A 20015-nucleotide genomic window follows, 5' to 3' on the forward strand; every position below is an offset into this window, starting at 1 on the left:
CTCCAACTAGAACTGCATGATCTGAACATTTCCGCACCACCGACCGTAGACTACCCATCAATGACTCTAGAACCGTCGCAGCGGAATCGGATGGCCGGTAAAAGCATTCAAAAATTAACTTAGTTCCACCTACAGCTGTTATACGTGACCAGATAACGCCACTGTCACTCAATTTCGACGTCAATAGAGACAATATTTTTCTCAACTGCAATGAATATTCCCCTTCCTAAGGCCTCTAATCTCTCTTTCCCGTGTATGTTCCACGATTCGAAAATATCTCAGAGCTTTCCACTTCGTGTTTCAGCCAGTTCTCGGCCACAAGAACAATTTGAGCGCTAGAAATTTCCTGGAGGACAGTAAATTCGGGAACTTTATTACGAATACTTTGACAGTTGAAACTTCCTGGCAGATTAAAACTGTGTGCCGGACCGAGACTCGAACTCGGGACCTTTGCCTTTCACGGGCAAGTGCTCTACCAACTGAGCTACCCAAGCACGACTCACGCCCCGTCCACACAGCTTTACTTCTGCCAGTGCCTCGTCTCCTACCTTCCGAACTTTACAGAACCTCTTTGACAGTTTGCTGAAAAAATTATGAGTGCCGAAGTGTCTTTACTCTGAACGCCATCTGGCTTCCCTTGCTGCATATGGACTGGCAAGTGTTGATCAGAGCACCTCAAACTATTGCTTAGCATAAAAAATTTTCACGTGCACGCAACAAGTACTCCGCTACCCGACTAGCTCCTTCCTTTGTCTAGTGCATCCCCGACCTATCAAGGTGAGTCCTACAAATCCGCACACGACAACGCAGGTCTAGAAATCTGGAGCCAAGATGGACACAGAGTCGACGAAGCTTTTGGTTGAGACCCCCCACTCGGCTCCAAACCAAAGCACCCCAATCAACTCTGAGAACGATGCTGCAAATTGTGAGCTCTGCCTGCACCCTGTGCGCGAGACCAGCACGCTTAACCACCTCCGCCAGCCGCCTGTACAAAGTTAGAATCGTCTCAGAACCCATGCGAGAGGCGTCGTTGGTGCCGCCCTGAACCACGACATGATTCAGACGACTTCACCCTGCCTGCTCCACAGTCACATGTAAGGCCGCCTCCACATCTCGGATGAGACCCTCTGGCACACACACCGAGCGAACACTGGCTTTCTTTCCAGCCCTGTACGCTATCTGTCAAAGAGGTTCCACGGCGACCCTAACGCTTCAGCTCCTGATAACTGGTGAACACCTCCCTCCATGTGCCTGCTCAGACCCTGCTGGAGGAGCGGCCACGTGTCCTCTCCCAGGGTGTATCGGCGAGGCCAGGCGGCCAGCCTCCACAGTGGCCCTCCACCTCAAGCGGCGTGAACTCGTGACCTCCCGCCAGTCACAGTGCTGTGAGCGCGGATCCACCACGTCGGGCACAGCAGAAGGAGCCTCATAAGATGAGCCCGTGGGCAAAACAAGCGACACCTGATGTGTCCCAATTAACACGCCAGAATCTCCGTCACTGCTACATCCCGAGGCAACAACCTGAAGGTGACTGGCCACAGCCAAAAGCGCATTCAGCCTTCGTGAACTGTGGCCAGCTCCTGCATTCGCACATAGCATGCATACATCGTAACCATCCTAACAAGACTAAATGAAGAAGTGAACTACAAAAACAGGCAAGATCCTATATATGCAACTCGCTACCCTCCTGATGTTTCACCAGTGGACGCTGATGCGTTAATGAGCTACGTAGCTGGATGATCGGTGAGCACAACTATTGCGCTACAGATCGAATGAATTTACCCTTGCAAAAGCACGAGATTGCAACTCTTTAACAGAAAAACATGCACGAATTTTGATAAATATACAGCTTCCTTGCTTACTGCTTTCCATAATACTCTACCTGTCTCCTTACTCTTTCGAGTAAGGTACCCAAAGGAAGACAAATATTTCACTTATTCTTTCTCTTTACTTCAGTCAAGAAAGAGGTAATACAAAAAACGTAATTTCTAAATACTGTAAACTTACCTAGCCACTAATTACAAACACTGGGGACCAAGAATCAAGAAAAAAGAGTAAAAAAAGGTACATGTTAATGAAAGTCAGGAAAGCATTTCTTTTTGAGTCATTAGCGAAAATTTTACAAATTTCTGAAGTTATAAGCTCAAGACAAAAGCTCACATAGTCGTCCACGTGATCCTTCAAATACATATATACTACAATTAAGGGAAATAGACAAACTTCGAGAGGACAACATATACAGTGTGCAACAAATTAACATGGGCAGTTAGGAACCAGTGTTCTGAAACGCCAGCCAACGACGCTACAGAGGCGGAACCTAACATTTACTATCACGATTTCAGGGATTGTTCAGGGATATTTTCTGGGTATTTTGGTTTGAGGGATCCGTTGTCGTCGGTGGCTCGCTACAGAGTACACTCTAAGAAAATGATAACAGTAACAGTAAAATAATTTAATGAACCAAAAAGACTTGAAAAATAGCACAAAAACAGATTGTAGAAAATCAAGAAAGCATCCAGACTTCTTCAAAATCTGTATAACAAAATTTGCCCGTGGAGGGGCACTAAACTCAGACACTATAACACAGTAATCAAACCGAAAGTCACATATGCAAGTGAAACACTCTCACTGAATCGAAAACTAGATTTACAAATAATTAAAAAAATACAGAGAAAGATTATCAGAAAAATTCTGGGACCACGATGTACACAAGATGGATGTAGACTGCAAACCATAGAGACAAAGAAAAAAGTATCAAACATCGGGACTGACATCAGAAAGAGACGAATGTAGTTCTGTGGGACCTCACAGATTATCTGGAAAGCAAGATAATCTCCGACCGCAAACTGCGAGAGTTTCTACTCCTTGCTTTCGTGCTTGCCAATCCCCACCTTCGTCAGCAAGGTCTCTGAATCTCTTCCCAACTGAGAACTTTTGGAGCATTACGGCAGGAGCTTCCAACAGTGTCGGTAGTTTGACGATCTAACGATTTGGACAGAAGTTGGCACGATGTCCTCCAGGGGGATGTGCACCAACTCTGTCAATCAATGGCGTGTCAAGTAACTGCTTGCATAAGAACCAGAGGTAGACCAATGGATTATTGACTTCAATGCCGTGCCAAATACTGCTTACATAGGCGCCAGAGCTAGACCAAAGGATTATTGACTTACAAAATTTGGACGCTCTTTCCCTGTAATGAATCATCCATTTTTTTCTGAAATTTTTATATTTTATTCGCCTGGACATGCACATCATATCTGCTGATTTCCTTCCCTTTCCGATAATTCGTTCGTGGCCCGTCGCTATTTTTGTCTTAGTATCTCTGTAACTGCTCTGCGCCGGAAATCTATCTAGAACAATGCAAATGTTGAGAGAATGCACTATTTGTCTTGTTTGAAAAAAAAAAATTGTTCCATTCACTCCAGCAACTAGATGATGCCAACAACAATACCCACTTCACTTGCGCTCTCTAGCTTGCTTACAGTAGCGCACGGGTTGCCCTGGGTTTGAGTCTCCAGAGATGTTAGTTATACGCTAGCAGTAATGCAGGGCAGTATGCATAAGTTTACTTATAAAGAGCTAGCTGATATGCACCTCTTGTATTGGTTCAGTGAAAGCGCGGAAATACGCCACAGAGACGCTACCCTGAATTGTTTGCGGCAGAAACAACCACATTATCGTAGTTTTGTACCTGAAAGTTGTTGAATTACTGTGTAATTTCTGTTGAATCTATTGGGAACTGCATATTACGGTCTTTTTCACTGTTGTGAAGGAATTTTTAAACGAATACGTGCAGCTGCGAAAGCAAGCCGCATAAATCGTAAATATAGTACTACTCCGCAACAAGCTACAGAATACTAGGGATGGTCGTTATTGCTGAAACAATCCCTTTTAGGTTATATCGGCTTTCTTCCACGCCAGTTTAACCTGACTTAAAACCGCTCTAAATCATCGATTTCTGAATTAATCGATTTTCGATTCTTTTATATCCATAATTTCTTGTGATAGACGCAGAAATCGAACAAAGATTGAAAAATTATGACTGTCTCAATATTTGATTAAGTAGATAAATGAAAGAAAAGTTAGTCCGTCTACCATCCGCTGCTTTTCTGGTAAGGGGTTGAATTCTCCAAAAAAAAAAAAAAAAAAAAAAATTCTCATGGTGGTTTCAATTTCTTGAAACTCTGCTCAAGAATTTTGTAATCGGTAATCCTACCACTATTTAAGTATTACGAATACTCAGTGCTAAAAGGTGGAAACTGAGTTTAAACAAGTCTGTTTTTCGTGTTAATTTGTCGGTTTGCTAGGGCAAAAAGCAGGTAAAGACACATTATGTACACACAGGGGCAGCAGTTCAGCTACTTTCTATTTTTGTTTTATATGTAGTGTGAGGAGGGCTATGCGAGAGAGAATTCGAAAGTAAAGTTCTATGTGCTGACTTGGCAGAAAATCCTAAGAAATTTTGGTCTTATGTCAAAGCAGTAGGTGGATCAAAACGAAATGTCCAGACACTCTGTCACCAAAATGGCAATGAAACAAAGGACGACAGACTAAAGGGCAAAATACTAAATGTCTTTTTCCAAAACTATTTCACAGAGGAGGACTGCAATGTAGTTCCAAAGGATTGGAAAAGGGCACAGGTCATCCCTGTTTTCAAGAAGGGACGTCGAACAGATGTGCAGAACTATAGACCTATATCTCTAACGTCGATCAGTTGTAGAATTTTAGAACACGTATTATGTTCGAGTATAATGACTTTTCTGGGGACTAGAAATCTACTCTGTAGGAATCAGCATGGGTTTCGAAAAAGACGACCGTGTGAAACACAGCTCGCTCTATTCGTCCACGAGACTCAGAGGTCCATAGACACGGGTTCCCAGATAGATGCCGTGTTTCTTGACTTCCGCAAGGCGTTCGATACAGTTCCCCACAGTCGTTTAATGAACAAAGTAAGAGCATATGGACTATCAAACCAATGGTGGGATTGGATTGAAGAGTTCCTAGATAACAGAACGCAGCATGTCATTCTCAATGGAAAGAAGTCTTCCGAAGTAAGAGTTATTTCACGTATGTCGCAGGGGAGTGTCGTAGGACCGTTGCTATTCACAGTATGCATAAATGATCTTGTGGATGACATCGGAAGTTCACTGAGGCTTTTTGCGGATGATGCTGTGGTATATCGAGAGGTTGTAACAATGGAAAATTGTACTGAAATGCAGGACGATCTGCAGCGAATTGACGCATTGTGCAGAGAATGGCAACTGAATCTCAAAGTAGACAAGTGTAATGTGCTGCGAATACACAGAAAGAAAGATCCCTTATCATTTAGCTACAATATAGCAGGTCACTAACTGGAAGCAGTTAATACCATAAATTATCTGGGAGTACGCATTAGGAGTGATTTAAAATGGAATGATCATATAAAGTTGATCGTCGTTAAAGCAGATGCCAGACTGAGATTCATTGGAAGAATCCTAAGGAAATGCAATCCGAAAACAAAGTAGGTTACAGTACACTTGTTCGCCCACTGCTTGAATACTGCTCAGCAGTGTGGGATCCGTACCAGATAGGGTTGATTGAAGAGATAGAGAAGATCCAACGGAGAGCAGCGCGCTTCGTTACAGTATCATTTAGTAATCGCGAAAGCGTCACGGAGATGATAGATAAACTCCAGTGGAAGACTCTGCAGGAGAGACGCTCAGTAGCTCGGTACGGGCTTTTGTTGAAGTTTCGAGAACATACCTTCACCGAAGAGTCCAGCAGTATATTGCTCCCTCCTACGTACATCTTGCGAAGGGACCATGAGGATAAAATCAGAGAGATTAGAGCGCACACAGAGGCATACCGACAATCCTTCTTTCCACGAACAATACGAGACTGGAATAGAAGGGAGAACCGAAAGCGGTACTCAAGGTACCCTCCGCCACACACCGTCAGGTGGCATGCGGAATATGGATGTAGATGTAGATCTAGCTCATTTTCGTCGTTCTTCCAGCAATTAAAAATATGGATTGTTGTAACATATTTATACAGTCCCTCTTTTGTTACTGGTTGTCGCATAAAACGGTATCCCTACAACTGAAAGGTGTTAGACCTGTTGAAAGGTCACAATCGGCATAGGACGAACAAGTGGAGAGGTGAAAGTCTGTAAAACGTTCCAAGAGTGCACCGCTCGGTCACGTGGCTGGCTCATCTACCAAACGTTCGCCACACCAGTAGCTGGGCAGACGGAGTGTTGGCCCCGCCTCCTGCTGCGGCTGGAGGAGTAACGGGCTCCAGACATCGTGACGGCCGGCGACTCGCGACAGCCGACTGGCGTAGCGGAACACGTGTCGCCAGCTGCCACTTTCGCCACTTCCGGTCCAGCGGTTCCCGCTGTACCGTATGCCGCTCCGCAGCGCGCTGGCGCCAGTTTCTCTCCGGAATCCTCGTTTCTTCGCCGCAGCGCTGCTGGTAATGACCCCGGCCACGGCCGACAGGCGACAATAGGGGGCCGCGCTCCAGGTGAGCGGTCCAGCCGCTGGAGGCGGGAAGAGGAAGCGGAAATCCCTCCAGCGGTGCCTCGCTCCGATGAACCGCTGTTCACGTCCTCCCTTTCAGCTCTGGGGGAAAGTGGCGGCATCGTACGAACGCTCGCCAATGCGCCAGATCCGACACTAATCACTTCAGCAAGGGCAGGCGTTGCCCGCAGGGGAAAACAGCGATAGTCGAAATTAAGTTTGCAGGACAGCTGCAAGTCGCAATTAGTATTGATTGCGACTTGTATCTGTCCTGCAAACTTAATTACTAACCAGTTCTTTGAAGTCTGTACAGACTGGAAATAATCGATGAACTGATTAGTCCGGAAATGCGTCATCCACGACTGTGCACTGTTAACAGAATGATACATTGTTTCCTCGACTCTAGCTGTGCTGTTACCTTCACAGAGCTTTCTAGTCTGTGGAAACTTACAAGTTAGTCGTTCCCACATTTACGGCGGAATTATCGAGCGAGGTGGCGCAGTGGTTAGCACACTGGATTCGCATTCGGGCGGACAACGGTTCAGATCCGCGTCCGACCATTCTGATTTAGGTTTCCCGTGATTTCCCTAAATTTCTTCTTGCAACTGCCGGGATGTTTCCTCTGAAAGGACACTGCCGATTTCCTTCCCCATCCTTCCCTAACCTGATGGGACCGATGACCTCGCTGTTTGGTCCCCTCAACCAAACAACCAATCCCGGCTGAATTTTCTTTCTGTTAAGCGAAATCGTTATCAGGACAAAGAAAACTGGCGTTCTACGCATCGGAGCGTGGACTGTCAGATCCCTTAATCGGGCAGGAAGGTTAGAAAATTTAAAAAGGGAAATGGATAGGGTAATGTTAGATATAGTGGGAATTAGTGAAGTTCGGTGGCAGGAGGAACAAGACTTCTGGTCAGGCGAATACAGGGTTATAAATACAAAGTCAAATAGGGGTAATGCAGGAGTAGGTTTAATAATGAATAGAAAAATAGGAATGCGGGTAAGCTACTACAAACAGCATAGTGAACGCATTATTGTGGCCAAGATAGATACGAAGTCCACGCCTACTACAGTAGTACAAGTTTATATGCCAACTAGCTCCGCAGACCACGAAGAAATTGAAGAAATGTATGATGAAATAACAGAAATTATTCAGATAGTGAAGGGTGACGAAAATTTAATAGTCATGGGTGACTGGAATTCGGTAGTAGGAAAAGGGAGAGAAGGAAACGTAGTAGGTGAATATGGATTGGGGCTAAGAAATGAAAGAGGAAGCCGCCTGGTAGAATTTTGCTCACACCACAACTTAATCATAGCTAACACTTGGTTCAAGAATCATAAAAGAAGGCTGCATACATGGAAGAAGCCTGGAGATACTGACAGTTTTCAGATAGATTATATAATGGTAAGACAGAGATTTAGGAACCAGGTTTTAAATTGTAAGAAATTTCCAGGGGCACATGTGGACTGTGACCACAATCTATTGGTTATGACCTGTAGATTAAAACTGAAGAAACTGCAAAAAGGTGGGAATTTAAGGAGATGGGACCTGGATAAACTGAAAGATCCAGAGGTTGTACAGAGTTTCAGGGAGAGCATAATGGAACAATTGACAGGAATGGGGGAAAGAAATACAGTAGAAGAAGAATGGGTAGCTTTGAGGGATGAAGTAGTGAAGGCAGCAGAGGATCAAGTAGGTAAAAAGACGAGGGCTAGTAGATATCCTTGGGTAACAGAAGAAATATTGAATTTAATTGATGAAAGGAGAAAATATAAAAATGCAGTAAATGAAGCAGGCAAAAAGGAATACAAACGTCTCAAAAATGAGATCGACAGGAAGTGCAAAATGGCGAAGCAGGGATGGCTAGAGGACAAATGTAAGGATGTAGAGGCTTATTTCGCTAGGGGTAAGATAGATACTGCCTACAGGAAAATTAAAGAGACATTTGGAGATAAGAGAACCACTTGCATGAACATCAAGAGCTCAGATGGAAACCCAGTTCTAAGCAAAGAAGGGAAAGCAGAAAGGTGGAAGGGGTACATAGAAGGTCTATACAAGGGCGATGTACTTGAGGACAATATTCTGGAAATGGAACAGGATGTAGATGAAGATGAAATGGGAGATACGATACTGCGTGAAGAGTCTGACAGAGTACTGAAAGACCTGAGTCGAAACAAGGCCCCCGGAGTAGACAACATTCCATTGGAACAACTGACGGCCTTGGGAGAGTCAGTCTTGACAAAACTCTACCATCTGGTGAGCAAGACGTATGAAACAGGCGAAATACCCTCTGACTCAAGAAGAATATAATAATTCCAATCCCAAAGAAAGCAGGTGTTGACAGATGTGACAATTACCCAACTATCAGTTTAATAAGTCACAGCTGCAAAATACTAACGCGAATTCTTTACAGAAGAATGGAAAAACTAGTAGAAGCCGACCTCGGGGATGATTAGTTTGGATTCCGTAGAAATGTTGGAACACGTGAGGCAATACTAACCCTACGACTCATCTTAGAAGCTAGATTAAGGAAGAGCAAACCCACCTTTCTAGCATTTGTAGACTTAGAGAAAGCTTTTGACAACGTTGACTGGAATACTCTCTTTCAAATTCTGAAGCAGGCAGGGGTAAAATACAGGGAGCGAAAGGCTATTAACAATTTGTACAGAAACCAGATGGCAGTTATAAGAGTCGAAGGGCATGAAAGGGAAGCTGTGGTTGGGAAGGGGGTGAGACAGGGCTGTAGCCTATCTTCGATGTTATTCAATCTGTATATTGAGCAAGCAGTGAAGGAAACAAAAGAAAAATTCGGAGTACGTATTAAAATCCATGGAGATGAAATAAAAACTTTGAGGTTCGCCGATGACATTGTAATTGTATCCCAGACAGCAAAGGACTTGGAAGAGCAGTTGAACGGAATGGATAGTGTCTTGAAAGGAGGATATAAGATGAACATCAACAAAAGGATAATGGAATGTAGTCGAATCAAGTCGGGTGATGCTGAGGGAATTAGATTAGGAAATGAGACACTTAAAGTAGTAAAGGAGTTTTGCTATTTGGGGAGCAAAATAACTGATGATGGTCGAAGTAGAGAGGATATAAAATGTAGACTGGCAATGGCAAGGAAAGCGTTTCTGAAGAAGAGGAATTTGTTAACGTCGAGTATATATTTGAGGGTTAGGAAGTTGTTTCTGAAAGTATTTATATGGAGTGCAGCCATGTATGGTAGTGAAACATGGACGATAAATAGTCTAGACAAGAAGAGAATAGAAGCTTTTGAAATGTGGTGCTACAGAAGAATGCTGAAGATTAGATGGGTAGATGACATAACTAATGAGGAGGTATTGAATAGAATTGGGGAGAAGAGGAATTTGTGGCACAACTTGACTAGAAGAAGGGATCGATTGGTAGGACATGTTCTGAGGCATGAAGGGATCACCAATTTAGTATTGGAGGGCAGCGTGGAGGGTAAAAGTCGTAGAGGAAGACCAAGAGATCAATACACTAAGCAGATTCAGAAGGATGTAGGTTGCGGTAGGTACTGGGAGATGAAGAGGCTGGTACAGGATAGAGTAGCATGGAGAGCTGCATCAAACCAGTCTCAGGATTGAAGACCACAACAACAACAACAAACAACACAGCAAGCGAAATTGCATAATTACACAAAAGCGCCAAAGAAACTGGTACAGGCATGCGTATTGAAATAGATAGATATGGAAACAGACAGAATAGTGCGGTGGTCGGTTCGCCTATTTAAGACAACAAGTGTCTGGTGCAGCTATTAGATCGGTTACTGCTGCTGCAATGGCGGGTTATCAAGATTTAAGCGGGTTTGAACGTGAGCTTACAGTCGGCGCACGAGAGATGGGACATACAATCTCCGGGGTAGCGCTGAAATGGGGATTTTCAGGCAAGATCATTTCACGAGTGTACTGTGAGTATCAGGAATCCGGTGAAACATCAAATCTCCGACATCGCTGCAGCCAGAAAAGATCCTGGTAGAGTAGACGAACGACGGTTGAAGAGAATAGAAAGAAACTCAACCCTTCTGTAAATTGCCGCAGATTTCAGTGCTGGGCCATCAACAAGTGTCATCGTGCGAACCATTCAACGAAACATCATCGATATGAGCTTTCGCAGCCGAAGGCCCACTCGTGTACCCTTGGTGACTGCACGACACAAAGCTTTACGCCTCGCCTGTGTCCGGTCTCCACCGACATTGGACTGTTGATGACTGGAAACATGTTGCCTGGTCGGACGAGTCTCGTTTCAAACTGTATAGTTCCCGGGTTCGATTCCCGGCGGGGTCAGGGATTTTCTCTGCCTCGTGATGGCTGGGTGTTGTGTGCTGTCCTTAGGTTAGTTAGGTTGGATGTATACGAGTAAAGAGACAACCTCCTGAAGCCGTTTACCCTGCATAGCAACAGGGGACTGTTCAAGCTGATGGAGGCTCTGTAATAGTGTGGGGCGTGTGCATTTAGAGCGATATAGGACACCTGATAAGTCGAAATGGGACTCTGACACATCACACGTACGTAAGCATCCTCTTTGATCATCTTCATTCATTCATATCCACTGTGCATTCGGACGGACTTGAAAAATTCCAGCAGGACAATACTGCACCCAAACGACCAGAATTGCTACACAGTGGCTCCAGGAGCACTCTTCTGAGCTAAAACACTTCCACGGGTCACCAAAGTCCCCAGTCATGAACATTATTTAACACATCTTCGATGCCTTGCAACGTGCTGTTCAGAAGAGATCTCCATCCCCTCGTACTCTAACGTATTTATGGACAGCCCTGCAGGATTCATGGTGTTAGTTCCTTCCAGCACTACTTCAGACATTAGTCGAATCCATGTCACGTCGTGCTGCGTCACTTCTGCGAGCTCACGGGAACCCTACACGATATTAGGCAATTGTGTCAATTTCTTTGGATCTTCAGTGCATTTCCTCCGATTCTTTAGTGGTCTACGAGGGCGTTCTGGCAAGTAAATCTTCTAAATGTTTTACGTGTAAACTTTGATAGCTTTTTAAGTAAAATAAACGTTATTAACATTCTACGTCTTTATTCTTCATGTCTTCATATTTGCAGCTTTCCGTCGCTAAATGGCTGCGAACTGTAACGTGCAACATGGCGCCCTGTAACGCAACTATGTCGATGCGTGACAAACAGCGTGCTGTAATCGAGTTTCACGAACTCAAGGAGTTCGTCCGTACATGGATGACCCTATCCTTCTGCGCGATAGTGCGAGACCACACAGTAGCGTTGCGACATCTGCCACAATCCGACGTGTTGGGTTCACTGCCATCGGTCCTCCTCCATGTAGCCCCGATTTGGCGCCAACCGATTTTAATCTCGTACCAAAATTGAAGGAACACTTCCGAGGACTTCACTTTGATAGTGATGAAACGGTGCAAGCAGAGGCGAGGATGTGCTCTGGTAACAAAGTAGAACGTTCTACAATGACGGTATCAACATAATCTCGTTGGGCGACCCGTGTTCGTCGCCAGAGTGACTGTGTTGAGAAAATGTGCAGACATGAAGAATAAAGCTGTAGACAGTTAATAACGTTTGTTTATTTTAAAAAAGCCTTAAAGGTTTCCACATAAAAAATTCACAGTCATTACTTTGCAGCGTTCCCTCGTATGGGATGGTAACAGTAATACTGCAGGCGTTGTGGCCTTCAGCCAGACGGCGCGTAGTACTCCGTTCTATGCAAGCCTTTTCATTTCTGCACAACTACTGAAACTAACATTCATCTGGATCTGCTTGCTGTTGTCACCCTTGGTCTCTCTCTCTACAATTTTTACCTCCCTCACTCTCCTCCATTACTAAACTGCAGATCCCTTAATACCCTATAATGTACCACATCAGCCTCTCTCTTCTTCTACTCAGGTTCTGTCATAAATTTCTTTTTCTCCCCTAATACGACTTAGTACCTCGTTATCAAATATGATGTCTGCCTATCTAACCTGCAGTACTATGCAGCACCACATTTCAAAACTTTCTGTTCTTGTCTTGATTGTTTACAGTTCCCGTTTCTATGCTGTAGAGAAACGCCTTCACAAAAGAAATCGTAACATTTAAAAATGCATTCGAAGTTTCTGTTTCCGGAAACTGCTTTCCTGCTATTTCCAGTCTGTAATTTTTTATCTTTTCTACCTCGATTTAACAACGAAATTCGTTGCCTACCTTTCATGTGTCACTTTCTAATGAAATTTCTTCAGCATCTCCTAATTTAATTCGGTTACATTCTATTATCTGTGGATCATTTTACTTGATGATCATTTTGTAACCACTTTTCAAGACACCACCCACTCCTTTTAACTGGCATTGCTACTCCTTAGCTGGCTGTGACAGAATTACAATATCGTTGGCAAAGCCTATAATTTTTGTTTCTTCTACACGAAATTTAATTTCCTTTCCAATCTTCTCATTAGTGTCCCTCATAGAGAGCGCAAGTTAAAAATGGAAAATATCGGCAATAGGCTAGAACCGTGTCTCACTATCTTCTCAGCTATAGCCTCCCTTTCATGGTTTGCGACTCTGATAACCGCAGTCTGCTTTCTCTACAAATTGTAGACGACCTTTTGGTAGCTTTATAGCGTAGTAACTATGTTCTTGTATTATACAAGGTCTCTCTGTCTCTTTTCGGCTTTTCCTTCAGTGGTGTACATAATACTCTTGATTCGACTAAACTGTTGTTAATACGAGGGGCGTCTAATAAGTAATGCAACACGTTTTTTCTCTGCCAGTTTCGGTTAAAAAATGCGCAGTTCGTTGTGGGACATCGTGGAATATTCCTACTTCAGCCCCTATAGCTTCATGTAGTTCCCACAACTGGCGGCATTGTACGTGGCCTTCAAAATGGCATGTGGATCAGAGGTTCGTTCCAAGCAGTTTCGTTTAACGGAAAACCAGAGCAACGCAGATATTCGTAGGTGCTTGCAGAATGTCTATGGAAATGTGGCATTGAACAAAAGCACGGTGAGTCGCTGTGCGAAGGGTCCCTCGTCATCGCAATGAGGTCGCGCCAACTTGTCCGATATCATGCGTGCCGGCTGGCGGCACACGCTGTGACTTCTGCAATGTCGAAACGTGCGGCCACTCTCATTCGAGGTGATCGACGGCTCACAATCAGACACCTCGCTGGATAACTGGACACCTTTGTTGGTTGTGATGACACACTCGTCTACCATTCGGGGTTCCAAATCCACCGTACAGCCGGGGTCTCGCATCCTCCGACTTCTATCTGTTCGGCCCAATCGACGGTGCACTCCGCGGGAAACAGCATGTTCGTGATGGGCAAGCTATTGTTGCAGCAAGGCGTTGGCTCTGACGTCGACGAGTCTCCTACCTTGCGGGCATACAAACCCTCCCACAAAGGTGGTCTGATGCCGTCACATTGAACTGCTGAAAAATAGGGTTTTGTAGCCAAAAGAGTGGGGAATAACATGATGTATTGGAATCCAGAACAAAACCAACTACTTTCAGGAAAAAAAGTGTTGCTTTACTTACTGGGCGCTCCTCGTCCTAACATACCAAAATACTTGAACTTAATTTAACGTAAAAGAAAGACACCACTCATAAGGCGAACGATGAACCTACTTATTTGTTGCATTTATTTATTAAACTTCTGTATTGTTAATGGCAAAGTACACGGGAACCAACGTAATACTTGCGTACACGAAATGTTATGTCGAGAAACTGGTGAGCCGCTACGGGATGGCAATGCTATTCCTAATGCACATGGCTGGGAATGGTTAGAGTATGGGGTGCACGAGATAACAGTTTCTTTATCAAATGTTTCAGGTGATGCTTGGCTTATATAGACGTTTCGTGACGTGGCAAACGCACGGGACGATTCTGTCGTAAGGGAGTAACCAGAGGAGATTTGCTGATCAGTATTTCGAAATATCGCTGCCGTCATAAAATAGTTCTATCAGTTTGTTAGTCCTTTAGGTTACATACATACAACTGCGTTAATCTCAAACTAAAGAAGAAAGTAGAAAATTACACGTGACTAAACAAATTCCACTTTAGCAGCAAACGTTAATTCATTAGTCTACAACTTTAAGATCCGTGTATTACATCGTGGAAGTGCACTTACAGTGGACGAGAGCGAAAACTGAAGTCGCGGCTTGCTGTCTGCTGCAACTCGGTGTCTGACTTTCATCCCGTAATGAGGAGTCCATTAACACTCCAGTAAAAGTGTTAAGTCTCGGTTCTAAAAAGTACATGAACAAGAGCTTACAGAATTTGCATACTGCGCTGGGTGCTCGAGACAATATCTGAGTAGTAGCAGGTTTTAGTTTCTCGCAGATTTGTGAAGTTACGTGTCGGTCAGGCAGTAATTTTTGCCCGTGAAGTTATTATAGCGACAGTAATTCCGCGTTGCCACATCATCATGCTGCTACACCAATACAGGTGAGGTATTCTGGCGCTTGGCGTCACATTTGCTGTATATTTCATGTTTGCTTTGTTTTAGATCACTCTGGTGGCTTACTGCTCGTGTGATAACGTCTTAACTCCCGATACATTGATATGTTTAGAATGTACAGGTCAGCAAGCGTATGATTTTGAAGCTTAACTTCATGTTCCGTTTCGCAAGTACGATCTAAAGACGTACGTGGCAGCTCTTATTTATCAGATTCTTAATTGCAGGTACTCTTTAGAAACGAGACTCGTGTTGGAGATTCCTTTCGATCATAATCCAGCTAACGTGCTTACAGGTATTACCTAGCAAGTATTTTGCTTACTATCGTAGAAACATAAGTATCTTCCCGGATAGCGCCGCTCCGGGACGGATAAGTTCGGCAGCCACTGTTCGAATCAGCTTTGTGAACTAACGAAAAGAGTCTCTGTGCCGGCGAGTATCGATGCGGGTTTTAGGCGGTATTCCACAGCACGCTAGGTGAATATCGAGCTGTTACCAAGTCACTCCTGAGATAAACGCTCCGCAAACATCCAGAAAACTTCCGTTCACTTTCACATAAATGATAGTACACGCAAATATTTGGGGTACACATATTCTAAGCTAAGGGGTAACAGGGTGGTAACAGGAAGGGTATCCCGCCACCCCCTTCAATTGCCCATGCCAAATCCATTCATTACCATGTCGACCCTGCGCTGATGCGGGAAACATGCACAAGAAAAAGAAGATCTTCGAAAGGAAAGCGTGATTGTCGGACATTTCGTGAAGGTACATAAGGGAGTACATGCATGGAGATCAATTTCTTTTGTGCTCTTGCAGATTTCGAAGTGTCAGATACGACTGTTGTTAGAAACCCTTTGTATTCATGTGCTGCCGGCCGGTATGGCCGTGCGGTGCTAGGCGCTTCAGTCTGGAAGCGCGTGACCGCTACGGTCGCAGGTTCGAATCCTGCCTCGGGCATGGCTGTGTGTGATGTCCTTAGGTTAGTTAGGTTTAAGTAGTTCTAAGTTCTAGGGGACTGATGACCACAGATGTTAAGTCCCATAGTGCTCAGTGCCACTATTCATCTACTGCTAATCAAAAGGGGACTACGCGCTTCAACAGTAAATAGATTCTTTTTCATTATAGTGTGGGCTACATTTTTTTAGTTGCTAACCATCCATTTTATAAAACTCCAAACTGGGTTGTTACTACACGTGAGAGCTACCCTTGGGTGCAACGGTAACTCTAAATGCTCCAGTGTTCGTGTTTAAGGCGCTCACAGAAGATATAGTTTGCAGGAACTCTTTTTACATGCTGCACACACCAGTAAATGAGTATCAAGGCACGCAGCCACTGACTCCGAGCAAACAGAAAATGTAAACCCTTCAGTTTCAATCTCTCTTCTAACAAGCATTCATCCATCAATACTGGTAGTTAGGTGAATTTTTTTATTTAAAACACACCAAGCCTGCTAAGTTCCAAGTTGTACTTAATCTTGCAACTTTCAGAATTTCAAAGAAGATAGTCAAATCCACAGCGTGAAAGGCTTCCGCTAAATCTACAAATGCTGTGAACGTCAGATTGCCATTCTTTAAGTTATCTTCCAACACAACTCTTCGTGTTCCAACAGCCAAACTGGTCTTCCCTGATATCGGCTCCTACCAATCTCTCCATACTTCGGTAAATAATTCGTGTCTGTATTTTCCAAGAATTACTTTTGAAGCTGATAGTTTGGCAATATTCACACCTGCCAGCAGCTCTAGCAACGGCAATATTGCGTGATATTCCCAAGATGGACATGACTGCTATCAAGCATTAGTCATGCAACTGCGTCTATAAAAATAAACTTTTCTTAAAATAGAATTCTGCTATTTCTTGCGACAAAATGGTTTCCTTTGTAAATCGTGCCAGGCCAGGCAATGAGAGAACTAAATTTAAAAAGGTAAGAAATAGTGTCTACAAATTAAATTTAATGAGGATTATCCCGCTTGTCACTGATATGCAGGTATGAAATACAGTGATGAGCCAAAACATTATCACCACTGGCCACTGCGACGTTGGATGCCTGCTGGCGGTGCTGAGGGCACGTGACGCCGTAGCAAAAGAATGTAAGCGGAGCAGACACGGACGGAAGATCGCCCTAGCAAAGATATGAGCTGCAAATGAGGAAATCCATTGAGATAAGGGACTTTGGCACACGGCAGGTTATTATTAGGCAGAGCATGTGGACGAGTATCTCGAAAACGGCCTAGCTTCTCCAACGTTCACGTGCTACTGTCGTTAGCATCTACAGAAAGCCGGCCGGAGTGGCCGTGCGGTTCTAGGCGCTACAGTCTGGAACCGAGCGACCGCTACGGTCGCAGGTTCGAATCCTGCCTCGGGCATGGATGTGTGTGATGTCCTTAGGTTAGTTAGGTTTAATTAGTTCTAAGCTCTAGGGGACTGATGACCTCAGAAGTTAAGTCGCATAGTGCTCAGAGCCATTTGAACCAGCCACTTGCAGAATTGAGTAGAAGGAAGTGAAACTACCACTAGGCGCTAGATGGTTGGACGTCCACGACTCTTCACAGAACGTGGGGTTGGAAGGCTTGTCTCCTCTGTAAAGTAGGACAAATGGTGATCTGTGGCATCTCTGCCGAATGAGCACAATGCTGTTGCAAGCACAAGTGTTTCGGAGCACACCGTTCATCGTAAATCGTCGAACATGGAGCTCCTCAGCGGACCACTACTACACGTTCAGATGTTGACCGACTAACATCAATTATGACTGCAGAGGGCACGAGTCTGTTGGGATTCGACCATCGATCAATGGAAGCGTGTCGGCTCTTCGGGTGAATTACGTTTCTGCTACACTAGGTCGACGGCGATGTCATCGGCGTCTCGAAACGTGCAGCGCGCCACGGACACAGGCTGGAGAGAGCGTAGTGCGCTAAGGGAGACACTCTCCTGCGCTTGCATGGGACCTGTGGTAGTAATCGAAGAGACGCTGACAGCTGCGAACCTCCTGCATCTCTTCATGCTTGATGTCTTCCTTAACGGCGATGTCATCTTTCAGCAGCGTAATTGTCCATGTCTCGGAGTCAGAACCGTGCTACAGTGGTCTGAGGTGCTTTGTCGTGAACTTAGGTTGACGTCTCGGCTACCAAACTTGCCTGACATAAATCCTCTGGAATCCATTTGGGTCGCTATCGGGCACCATCACCACATACTCAAATCAGCGGCCTGTCATTGACCAGAATTACATGGCAAGTGTGTGCACATGTAACGCCTACCAACAAATTGTCGGATCCCTTATACGCAGAATTAGTGATGTATTTCGTCCCAAAGACGTACAATCAAGCTATTGATCAGGTGGCGATAATATTTGGAATCATCTGTGTAGTTGAAATGACAAATAAGAAAACAATAAAACAAACAGTGCTCGTACAATTCGAATTTTGCGGATGAGAGTAGAAATTTTGGAATCGTAGGCCAGTAAGGATATACTCACGAAATGTGTAAAATGATTTAAAGCATGCTAAATTGTTGTCTTGTAAATATTTTAACAACTTTTGTCAAATTATTGTAGGGAAATAAAATGAAAGCAATCTGGAAGCTAATATTACTGTAGAAAGCCTGATGGAACTTCAAAATCTATACTCTGTCGGCTGTGCAAAAATTCTTCAAGGAATTTGTATCTTAACAGGTATTTCATTCGCGACAGACAAGAAGTCTCTTCCAAAGCGACTCAGTCATCATTCGCACCGCACACTGCGCAACAGTGATTTAAAGGAAATTATAATTCAGGTTGAATATGATAGTGATGCCTACAAATCAACAACAGGAGATCAGAAATAAATGGTTCAAATGGCGGCCGGCAGAAATAAATGTAGTAAAAAAAAATGCAAAGAAGAATCCAAAAGCACGAGGACAACAAGACTATAAACTGCTTCAGTAAGAAGTTAAACACCATAACGTAGCTATTAGTCACGAAATCGAATAAAGTAAAAAATTAATCCCAGAGGAGACCTGGCACAGAACATAATAATATTATATCAATTGTGCTAGGAGCAGTTCCCAAAATCAGACTGCACATCTGGAATTCTTCAGAAACCACAAACTCAAAACGCTGCACTTTCAAAGAACATAGGCTAATGCATTAAATGAGGGTTATCGTCCACTAAAAGAAGTCTTTAGAATATAAAGGACGTGAAAGTTAACAGCTCAACGATTTCGGAAATTTAGGTGAACAGCTTTCCGAACAAGTGAAATAACCGCTTAAATTAAAATAGGGTATAGTGTAAACAACAACAACGGTCTAAATTTCGTGCATCAGATGCCTTAAATTAAATGCAATGATTTTACCTGCGCTGTATCTAAGTAAGATCAGCAGAAGTCTCAGGATTCACCTAAGGAAGTGCTATGTTCACTAAAGGTAGGTGCTCAGCATACAGATAGCAGGAAGCGCTGACACGAATATCCGCACATAAACACAAGTAGCCTGCTTGCACGCTAGCTACGAACTCTTCATAGAGCAATATCTCTAAAACAAAATCACTAAGTAACAAATGAGAAACAATAAGTCATTTATTGCAGTGAGGTACATACTCAACATCGGCTTGCACAGAGGGAGTACCACTGATGTGAGGTTCCGCACCTAATTTAAGCAAACACAGTAGACGGTTACTAACTAATCCAATCTAATCGAGGTTAAGTATGCATTGCAGTTTAGAGAATTTAAATTCAGTCACTTAATGGATGAAAAACACGTTGTCAGAAGTTCTACACTCGGCGTAAACTGCCCGACAAGAGCTGTTCGGCACCCTTGGCGACTTTCAGGGGACTGAGCGTGCGGTCGCCTGAGTCACGTGCTCGGCGTGTGAGTGTCATTCTGTGAATCAAGTGGCGGATGGATGCAGCGAGTAATGCCGGTTTCTAGCGCTCTCTTCCGGTACGAGCCCCATCTAGGGAGGCGACTGACAGTACTGTCTGTGACGCACAACGAGGCTGTTAATGCCAGGTTGTAAGAGGTCCGAGCAGATGTAATACAGATGTAATTTTATGTAAGAGGTCCGAGCAGATGTAATTTCGATGTATTGCTCATGCGCTGCCTGC

General features: G+C 44.1%; 1 non-coding gene across 1 annotated transcript; it reads right to left on the minus strand.

Annotated features, from left to right (window-relative positions):
* Positions 1-420: 420 nt before the first annotated feature.
* Positions 421-495, minus strand: Trnas-uga. The gene has a single exon. It is a non-coding gene; the product is annotated as a tRNA-Ser (tRNA).
* Between the last annotated feature and the right edge of the window lie 19520 nt (positions 496-20015).

Source organism: Schistocerca piceifrons, chromosome 3, assembly GCF_021461385.2.
Source record: "Schistocerca piceifrons isolate TAMUIC-IGC-003096 chromosome 3, iqSchPice1.1, whole genome shotgun sequence".
Classification (NCBI taxonomy): Eukaryota; Metazoa; Arthropoda; class Insecta; order Orthoptera; family Acrididae; genus Schistocerca; species Schistocerca piceifrons.